Raw genomic sequence first — 10,375 nt, forward strand, 5'->3', positions numbered from 1 at the left:
CAGCACACTCCACACTCCACTCCATAGAGCGGATCCAAGTCCGAGGCCGAGTCGTAGTCAAAGTCGAAGTTGGAGTCCGTAGTCATAACTCCACTTATTGACTTCCCATTCTCCTACCCACACCCTGAAGTTCTCTCTTGAGTTATTATCTGCGGACGTGTGTGTGCGTGCTCCAGGTTCCACTTCCAGGCATTCCCCGGACAGCCGCTAAACGATCGTTTAGTCCATTGCTGGGGCAGGGGCACAAAACCTGTGAATGGGAATGGTGGATGGTGGATGGTGGTTGGGGCGGGGGATTCGTTTATGATTGAATTATGGGACTCGACTGATTTATGAAACATTGGAATATGTGTACCTGTACCTGGTTGGGTTTTAGTTGATGTCTTCACTTGGTGGCTGCCATGGGAATAAGCAAAATGTCTTGTTTGGTTCGTAATTAAGAGGCAAACGAAATCTAACTGATAGCTGAGGATCTATTGCTCCCAGAGGCATCCAACTTTCTACAGCAGCAAATAGACACTAAATGAATTTTAGTATTAATTTTAAACGTAGGTCGCCTAGAGAAAAGCACATTAATGACCCAACCAAGCGTAACCCCAGGCCAAAAGTCCAAGTGGCTTCGGCAAATGGAAATTCAATAAGTGTCCCACATTTAAATTTTGGAATTTCAAGTCACACTTCCCCCCGCTATGCACTCTTGAAGCCATTTCCTGTGCCTGTTGGCCCACCTGGATGCGGCTGCATCTATGTACAAATGTCCACACAGATATCTGTTTGTTGACCACCTGGCCAAGGATTTTATCTCTCAAGACACACACCACTCGAACGAACGAACACACATCGAACATCGAGCGTTTGTCTTTGCCGCAGGCGAAAGTGGTTTTGTGGCCAATTGCCTTTGCCCCCGCACTCTGTGGTTGAGACTGTGTGGTGCGGTGCCTCTCCTCTCCTCTCCCCTAATGCAACTATGCCCCGCTCACCGCTGCCCGCTGCCCGCTGGAGGCCTCAGCTGCAGACACGTCATAGCAAAATTTTATGGAGCACAATTTATGTGCTCAGCATTTGCATAAAACTAATTTTGCCAAAGCGAAAACTAAGACGACAAATGGGGTACGAAGAGCACTGAGAGAAATTAAAACGGGGGAATGTAAACTTTAGACCGAAAGGATGAGAGAATTCAGGAAGGGTAAGGGACGAGGAAGGGAGAAACTAGAACAGGTGAAATATTGTCCCCAAAGTGGGTTTACCTTATGGAATATTTGTAGTAAGAATATTAGATCTTTTGATACATATTTCTCTCAGTGCATTGCTCACGTTACATAACTGTCTCTCTGTTGTCGCCGTCTCTGTCGCCATCGCTTCGCACCGTCGGGAGAGTCATTCCAGTCAGATAACGCCGCCCGTCGCCTGATCTGTTTGCTTTTGGCGAACGATGTCTGCCGCCCACCGCTGCCACTGGTGGTCGCCGCCGCCACTCCTGCCCCGCCCACTCATCTAACCTTGCAACACCACAGGCACCACACAGCCCCCCCTCTATGCCGATCTCTCTCTCTCTCTCTCTCTCTCTACCCTACCCCCTCTTGGCACCCCTTTCTTTTGTATGCTTTTGCGAAAATGGATTAGCGTGGGTTCACATGAGCCGACCAAATGTTTGGGTTTCATAAAATGGTGACATGGTTAGCCCCTTTATATCTACTCCCCCTTCGCGCTACATGCTTGCACCTACAGGGTGTCTCCTCTATTTGTCCAACGTTGGCGTGAATAAATATGAAACGATGTCTGGTACCTGGACTCTGGACCCTGGCGGGCACCCGAAGCCTGTTTATAAAATGTTCCCGCCAAAAAATGAACAAAAAAAATCGACAAAACTTGCAACGTTTGCTTTTGCCGTTGCACGTGCGGTGTGGCCCCTTTCTCTCTCTCTCTCTCTCTCTCTCTCTCTATCCACATTTTGAGGCTCCTTCGATGTCAAGTTACGAGAAGAACACTTCACTCCCCACTCCACACTCCGCTGCCGAAAAGGGTGTCTGAGCAGGAGGGGAGCCATGCAACAGCAGCAAGTGGCGCTGAAACCCGAAACCAAAGTCTGGAGCGAGTCTTCCGCTTCTTGCCTGCGGGACCTCCTCCCTCCACCCTCCTCCCTCCAGCCTCTTCACTTTCCTGCATTTGGCGCGAAAAAAATTGTGTGACGGCAGACAAATGCAAAGGCTGCAACTTTTTTTTCCACAGTGGACAGCGGCGGCTTGGAATTGGATTTGCAACAAGAGATTTTGTTTGTTTGTTTGTGTTTGTTTGCATTACTCTTTCCGCTCGTTTTGAACTTTTTTTTTGGCCAAAAAGCTGATGCTTCCAAAAATTTAGAGCACAAAAGAGGGAAAAGGAAAGGAGTTCAGAATTAGCTCCAGAATCAATTATAGATCATCCCCTCAATCATTGTGGGAAATTAGAGTCCCATCAAAGTAGGGAATCGTTTCCGGGGGAATCCCCCAGAAAGCAACAACAAAAACTGTTATGCAAATTTCACTTTTAGTCGAGTTTTTATAAGCCATCTGCCAGCCCCAGCCCCAGCCACTGTCCTTGCCCCAGCTCCAGACCTTCTTCGTATCCAAAATGTGTCGCTGGAGAATATTTATTTATTTTTGATTTGAAAGGGGAGACGTGTTCGAGAGGCCAAAACTATAAATTCTGCCAGGGGCGGCTGCCTCCCGGATTTGACTTCGACTCTGGCTTCCATTTCCACTTCCCCACTTCCACTTCAGTCGAAAGACGGCTCCAAAACGATTTGTTACGCATTTCGTGTCAACTATGAATAAAATATTGCCGAAACCACAAAAACCACAAGAATAACCAGAAAGCAGTAGCAAAAGTCGAAGAAAAAACTGGAACACTGAAAAGGAGGAAAATGCTGGGGAACATTCGAAAGTGCAGGAGGAGGAGTACTCGGGAGGGTAGTCTAAAGAAAACCTCAATAAAGCACATGGAACACATGCACACACACACACACACACACACACACAACAGAAGCAGAGAAACAGAAGGAAACTTTTTCCAATAGACATTTATCAAACAACAGGAAAAAAACGAGGGAAGAATAATTTACATTTTATTAAAAACTTGTGATATGCGATGGGAGTTTTGTGTTTTTACAGGGGGGACAGATTGGTCAAGGGGCAGAGCAGAGCAGAGCAGAGGATAGGTAAAGGGGGGAGATAGGACATGTTTTAGGAATAGAAATTGGCATAAGGATACAGTGAGGAATGAGACTGGGAAGAGTAAAGAGATTAGTGGCTATAATCTACAATCCGCAGACTCTTTAAGACTCTTGAAGCTTGTGGAGAATATTAAGGATTGAAAAAAGGATAGAGGAAGGCTCCATAAACTAATTCATGTACTATGGAACATTGTATTTGACGCTGTCAAACGCTGCTTTATTGGATTTGGAAATCATTTCACGAACTTAATATAATTTTGATTTTTGTTTATTTTCGGTCCATAGATCTCTCTCCATCTCCCAATGTATTGGACTGTCATCTCTCATTGCTCACCTCTGCTCTACTTATATCCCCGGCCCCCAAACCCCCTCCGGAACTATGGTTCGACGACAAATCACGCAACAAAAGGAAAGAACAAAACTGGATCGAAACAAAAGTTTAGAAATTTTTAAAAATTTTGGAAAAAGCAAAGCAAGTTTTGTTCTGTTCTGCTCTTTCTCTCTCTGGGAAAATGGGGGATGAGTGTGGATTAGTTTGCTGGGTGGGGAGGGGTAGGAGTAGGGTGGTGTGTCACCCGGCCTTGTGTGTGTTGGACAAAAGCCAACATGTCCTACTCCTCCTCCTCCTGCTGCTCATCAGCCACACCCCACTCTGCTTTTGCCTATGTTCTGTTCTGCTCTGCCCTGTCCGCTTTTCACTCTGCTCTTGTGTTCACTTTTCTCCTCCCCATTTGCCCACACTCCGCCCCGCACTCTGCTTTTCTCTCCTACCATTTTCCAACGCATCGGAGAAAAAGCCCGGCAGTCGTCAACACGGAGAATGGAAACGCATGGGCACAAAATTTCCGTTTCCGTTTCCCGGTTGCTGTCAAAGTGGACAGAGTAGGAACACGTATCCCACTCCCCCTCCTCCACACACACACACACACACACCAAGCCATTCCCCATGCCATGCAGCTCGTATCCTCCATATCCTCAGCAAAGATGCGTAAAATGTTTCGGACCCAACTGTCAGCCGTAGAAGAATGGAACAAAGAATGGGCAGAAAGAACGACAGAAGAAAGCAGGCAGATGATAAAAACAAGAAAGCAGCAGGCAGGGATTTGGGGAAGAGCAAAGATTGAGTGTAGGGGAATATGACATGAAGGAAGGGAAGTATCAGCCAGACATCGCTTCGGGAAGATAGAAATATAAATACAGATAGTTGTAGTGATCAGGAATCCATCTGTACATCCTACCAGCTCCTATTTATAAAACTTTCTTCTCCACTTAACCATCATACCATCTCTTCATCGCTCTATCTGCAAAGGGTATACAAAAAACGAGAGCAAAACCCAAGAGAGAAGCGTGTGACCAAAAGCTGGACAAAGGCATCGGCGCATGCCGCAAACAACAGTTGGATGGGAGATTGCTATGTGGCATGAAAGAGGCAGTGGCAGTGGCAGAGGCAGGGGCAGAGGCAGAGGCGGAGATGGAGGACAGGCCAAGGGAGCAGCCATTGTGGCGCACGCCATTCAAGTGCGGAAACGGAAGCACAGGGTGGAGTGGGGACATGGACAGGGGACAGGGGACAGGGGACAGGGCGAGTGGCTACCACAAGCCAAACACAATAAGCGCTTCATAAACGACATTTTTCACCAGAATGAAAAGCAAACACACATACACATACACATACACACACACCGAAAGAAAAGATACACACACATACAGGCAGAGGGAAAAATGATTCACGCACAGGAATTGGGTCAAGTTTGTGGGAGAGCGTGTGGGAGAGTGCGAGTTGGGTGTGGGGGAAGACGTATAGGGTGTGTGTGGTGCGTGTTAAACGATTTCGCAGTTTTCCACTTGAGACACAGACAACAAGGTGCACGGCACACACACACACACACAGACTGACATACAATGAGGCGAGGGAAATGAGGGAAAACTGTGCTGGAGAAGACTCTCGAGCATCGCTTGTTATCCTTGACGCCGGTCCGTCCTAGAAGATATGTGAATTGAAGGTGTGGTACTTGTCCTCGCACCCTTTTGCCACTCTAAAGCTCACCTGGCGCCAGAAGTTTCTAGAAAAACCTTTCCCCAGCACTTCCTTACCTTTCTTTTCATGGTCCTTGGCTCTACTTCCCCCTACCTCTTCATTTCCCTGGCCTCCTTTTGCAACTCTTATACATCTTCTAACCTACTGTCTCCAATTCTACGCTCCTGCCCTCGTGCTCTGCTTTCTCCCCATGATGACTTCCCTTTCTTCTAGTCCCTATTTTGTGCCTCATTTTTTGTGTTGCCACTGACGCCAGTTGTCTGTTATTTATGCGTGTGCTCGCTCTTCGTTCTAGTCTGCTCTTTCTTTTACCCTTTGTCCTCCATTTTCATCTTTTCTCATTCTTCAAGTTTTCCTTCAATTTATTCTTGCCATTCTTACGGCTATCCTCCATTTTCAGCTTCTCCTTCTTCACATTTTCTGCCAATCATCGCCCTTCCATGAGCTTCTTTTTAGTATTCTTTCAGATCGTGTGAACTCTGCTATATTTTTCCAGTTGACATTTCCTAATGAAATACCACTGAAATCTCTTCTTTCTTTAATCAATGCAATGAACAATCAAATGGATTGCTTTTGCCAGGAATGACCTTTGTGTTGTCCACTTCCTTGAACCATAGAAGCTCTTTTCTCTATCGAATAGCCCAGTTCTGACTGTGAGGTGAAACGAACATCGATTAAGGGATGACCTTAGGAGAAACTTAAAAATATTTCAGCATTTCGATTGATTTGAGCGTATTTCTCCAGCTTTGTTTGAATGATGTGCGTGCGTGATGTACATATGAATGATTGATGTATGTACATGTGTGCATAGGCGATGTATGTAATCTATTTGGGGTTCCTGCCCACCGAAAAGTAATTGTTTATTGAAGTGAATTTAAGAGGAAAATTGCTTTATATTAAACACCCCCCCTACCCTCCCGAAAACACACACACAACAGGAAAAAAAAGCCAAATTCAATTGAATAACCATTCATTCATTCAGAGAGAGAGAGAGGGAAAGGGAGAGCGAGATGGAAGAAGAGTGGATCCTGTGGCTTTTGTTGGGTGGGGGTGGGTTGTTGTATTTTAGTTTGAGGAATGGCTGTCAATCTTTGTGGAGAAGGAGCAGGAGCAGGAGGTGAAGCTTCCCCTTTTCTCAGACGCCTTAAGTGCCTCTGTCATTGTCTTGCTCTTCGATTACCCTGCCCCCTAGGGGTTATACATCCCCGCTCTCTCCCTCTTTACTACTCTCTGTCTCTCTTCATTCCGCATTTACGAGTACTACGAGCGTTGTATGCCCCACAACCTTCCATCATTCGCCTTGTCCAATCGCACTCAAACTAATTGCTCTGAAACTGTGGCAACAAACTGTGGAAATGGATTGCACAGAAAACACGAAAGTATGGTGTTGGGGGGGCGGGTGCAGGATGCGGATGCGGTGTGTGGTGTGTAAGTGGTAAATGTTTCAAAGTGTTTCTCAATTAGCTGTCGGGAAAAGAAAAAAAAAACTAGTCCTTCAGGTGTGAGAGGAACTTTGATTGTAATGCACAAATCCTTCAAGAATGGGAATGAGTTACATTAATGGATAGATAATGGAAAATAAGGGTTTTGTTTGGAGAGATACATATTGCAGGTTTGATGTCTGCCAAGTTTCAAATGATTAGGAACCAGAAAAGCTTAAGGTAAAAAAGATTTTGGCATAGAATTTCGCATATCTACAGACGCTCAAGTCAAGAATTTCCACTCATAAATCTCTGATATCTTCGCATTTTCATCATTATTTGCTATTACCCCGACTTCATATTTCCTTCAATTTCATCATTTAAGATTTCTTCCACCTAGCCCCCACCCTCTCAGCCATTCATTGACTCTTTTGCGCTCTCACTCTGCCGCTAAAGTTCATAAGTCTTTTGTCTTATCTTACCGAAAAACAGAGATCTCTTTACTTGACTTTTGTCTGTTCGTCATATCATAATCTTGTCATATCTTTGCCATCTGCGCATCATCTTCCTGATGATTTTTGTCGTCTAAGTGTCGTCTGCTCTTCGGTTGTGTAAATATTTTTCAATGCAAATAAAAAAAGATAAACCAAAGAGGGACGACCTCAACTTGTTGAGTTTTAAACAAAACTTTCAGGCCTCCCCCACCCACAGAACCCCACAACGTGACGTTGCACTTTTTGCTTGGGGAAGTGATAAAGAAAATAAAACAGAAAGAGAGGAGGAGCTGCTCCCCCCGGCAAAATGTAAACTTAAATCAAGATAATGTAATCGTAGACCACTAAAAGCAGACCCAAAATCGTTGGAGGGTGAGTTATAGAAGGAGTTCCTCTGCTCCACCTCAGACCCCTTTTTGAGCCTTCATAAAAACGTTTTTATGACGTGCATTCATTGAGACAGAGGCAGTGGCGGAGGCAAAGTCAACTTTTGTAATCTTTATGGCAGATAATGTCAAATCCATCCGTCGCATTCCATGTTCCATGTCCATGCCACACAGAGTAGAGACCCCCCTCCCATCCCATCTACTACTACTAAGTACTCGTACTCCCCCTACACTTCTGCCTCTCTCCTACTTCTCCCACTCTGATAACCTATCATTGGCCCACTCTGACAAATTGTTGGCTCATTGGAATTGTGATTATTGACATTTTTGTTATAATTTTTTCATTATTTTTTTTTGTATTTTCTTTTGTATTATTTGTTCTTGTTTTTGTTACGTTTTTTGTTGTCCAAGTTTTTAGTCAATGAATTTTTGAATTGCTTTTTGCTGCTTGCTCGGGAAATTCCACTGACGCTGTGGAAATTGTTGGATTTTCTTAGAGATTGGGAGAGCAGAAGCGGTAATAGATAGCCAAAACATGCCAAGAGTGTGGCATGGAGTAAAAAGGGAAGTAACCCATAGACAAAGCACAGTAAGAGTATGAATGGAACTCGTTCTAAATCTGTGTAACTTGGGTACAATTGTAAGATCCCTTCCTATAAGCAAATTACCAACATATAATCTGCATACATATTCCTGCCTTTACTCCCAACCACCATCTAGTTTGCATATCTCGAAATAACTCTCTCCTCTAGCCACCAAAAAGTTTTCCGTATCATAGCAGTACCCGCTTTTCATTAAAGTTTTCATCATGCTGCCTGCCCCTTGTCGAAAGCATCTTTCGCTTTAAGCTTGCAACACATTCAACATGTGCACAAAAGCCGCAGGACAGTTTTCAGCCATCAACAGAAGGATGTGTGTGCCACAGCCTCCTCTCTGACTCTCAACCTCGCCTGTCTTTCTGTTTGTGTAAACTTCGCATTCAATTGAAACCAGCGTACACTCTGGAGTCCCATACCAATGCCCGCCTCTTTCCCCACATGTGCCACCATATCAGACCCGAACCGAACTGAACGATGGGGACCGAAACGCACAACGGCAGAGGCAACGGCAACGGAACGTTGTGTGCAGTGAATTTTTTAAAGCTCAATTTTAATCAATAGCTTAATGCTTTATTTATAAGCAAACAATTTAAGCGGCAGCCCCCAGCCGAAGCACCTACCCTTTGAGCGCAACATGTTCTGCTGTCATAATCAGCAGAAATCAGGGGGAGCAGTGGGTCGGGAGTGGAGTATATGTAGAGAATGAAAGGATGGACGGGGTATGCCCATCGTGCAGCAGCAGGTTGAGAGGAGGCTGAAGGTTGAGAGCCTGCCTGCCAAAAGCGAGGCAACAAGAGGCTGAAAGGCTGAGGAGTCCCACGTGTAAAACAAAGGCAAGGACATGAAACCCCAAGGATCCACTGCCGAAAACTGTCGCATTAAACTCGCTTTAACCATGTAAAACTTTGACATAATCGTTTGGCATAAGCATTTCAATAAAATTTGCATAACGAGTGGCACTCCCCTGCCCACCCCCACCCATGCTAAGGGAATCCCTCGGAGCACACAGGAAGAGGAACAGGAACTGAAAGCTGAAACATCAGCGCGAAAACTGAAACAGAAATCAGTTTGACATTTTACCGATTTTCCACCGATTTTTTGACTGTATTTTCTGTGTCCAAAAATGGAAAACAAGAGGCAGAAAAGAGCGGCAAGCTCAATATTCGGTGGGAAATCTTTTGTGGATGCTGCGTGGGATTCTCTGAACGCCGGACAACATTTTCTGACAGATGAAAGAGCAATGGGGAAGTGCCACGCCTACCATCCATCCCCCCCGTACCTCACCACATGAGTTGCACACTTTCGCAACAAAAAAGGGGTAGAGAATGAGAGTAAAGCGACAGAGAGACAGAGAGAGCGATGCTGCTGCACACACAACATTTTCGTTGGAGGCACATTTTCATTAATCGAAAATTTCGCGCCAAACTTTTGGTCCTACGCCACGGCACGGCGGATACTCTTCGCTCCTCTGGAGAGAGTCTCTCTCTCTCTCTCTCTCTCTCTGTTCATCCTGGGGTTTACGCAACACAAAAACAGGGAATTCCAGCACGCCCCATTCCACGAGTGGGAGCTAGGAGGAGGAGGAGCAGGAGTATGTACCACCCATCCATCCAATCGATATTCTGGCTCCCACTAGACTTTTCCCTTTCTCTTCTGTAACAATATTCTCTGGCTCTGACTCTTGCTCTGCCCCTCTGCGCATTCTCTTTTCTCTTCGCCCTCTGCTCCCCCCATCGCTCTGCTTTCTCCTCTGCCTTCTGCTGCTCCCCATCTCGCTGCTTGCTCTGCCTCCTGCTCCCCATCTCTGCTTCGCTTAGATTTGTTTCGGCTTCCCCCTCCCACCATCCTTCTTTCGCTTTGGTATAACGGCCGTCGCATTCCTAGTCGGAGGCTGTAACTGTTGTCCTTCGTTCTGTTCATGCCGCGTGGCGGCCGTTGGCTGTTCCTGAGCGCCGGCCCCTGCAAATCCCGGACGGGGCCATGTAACCTGTAATGCCGTAGCGGGACTCCCGATTGCGGGGTTCCTTTCGCAGTCCGAATGTTGTATCCACAAATAGGCCCCTATCCCAGGGTTGTTCGGTGCTTTCTATTACGAGAACAGGGTTGTGGAGTTGCAGGAATACGGTTGACAGGGTTGTAAAGCTCTGGAAATAGAGGTAGACAGGGATTTATAGCTGTTGGATGGGGCAGGAAATCAGTAATGAGGCGTAAAATGCATACTTTAGG

General features: G+C 45.9%; 1 long non-coding RNA gene across 1 annotated transcript in view; it reads left to right on the forward strand.

Annotated features, from left to right (window-relative positions):
• LOC117587240 overlaps positions 1-6,269 on the forward strand; it is a 121,649-nt gene extending 115,380 nt beyond the window's left edge. The window contains exon 7 of the long non-coding RNA XR_004574048.1: positions 6,232-6,269. This is a non-coding gene — a long non-coding RNA (uncharacterized LOC117587240). The remainder of the gene's footprint in view (positions 1-6,231) is intronic.
• Positions 6,270-10,375: the final 4,106 nt, after the last annotated feature.

This window comes from Drosophila guanche, unplaced genomic scaffold (assembly GCF_900245975.1).
Source record: "Drosophila guanche unplaced genomic scaffold, DGUA_6, whole genome shotgun sequence".
Lineage (NCBI taxonomy): Eukaryota > Metazoa > Arthropoda > Insecta > Diptera > Drosophilidae > Drosophila > Drosophila guanche.